General features: G+C 63.9%; 1 protein-coding gene across 1 annotated transcript in view; it reads right to left on the bottom strand.

Annotated features, from left to right (window-relative positions):
- The window catches only part of PIWIL2 (piwi-like RNA-mediated gene silencing 2), a gene marked incomplete at its 5' end in the record, with an annotated part of 10,470 nt that overhangs the window by 6,968 nt on the left and 3,192 nt on the right, over positions 1–310 (bottom strand). The window lies entirely within an intron of this gene.

Raw genomic sequence — 310 nt, 5'->3', positions numbered from 1 at the left:
GGTGCCCCCCCCCAGCCATCCCCTCCCAGCAGCTGGGTCCCCCTGCTTGTGCCCCACACGCAGAAGGTACTCCCTGCCCGGAGATGCTCAAAATTTTGGTGGCAAGCCACCAAACCAGCTGTAGGACTATGACACTGAGGGATCAGAGCAGGAGGTGACACGGGCACTGGCTCGGTCGCACCGGTGGTGGCACTTACAGAGCATCCCCCAGCCCACTGCCACCGGGGTCGGTGATTAAACCATCAGAAGGACACAGGACCAAGGCAGGGGGAGGGGGATGAGGTGAGACCCACCGCCCGCGTGTGGGGAG

This window comes from Charadrius vociferus, unplaced genomic scaffold (genome assembly GCF_000708025.1).
Source record: "Charadrius vociferus isolate BGI_N301 unplaced genomic scaffold, ASM70802v2 scaffold2020, whole genome shotgun sequence".
Lineage (NCBI taxonomy): Eukaryota > Metazoa > Chordata > Aves > Charadriiformes > Charadriidae > Charadrius > Charadrius vociferus.
This window is presented reverse-complemented; position numbering and strand designations above follow the sequence as displayed.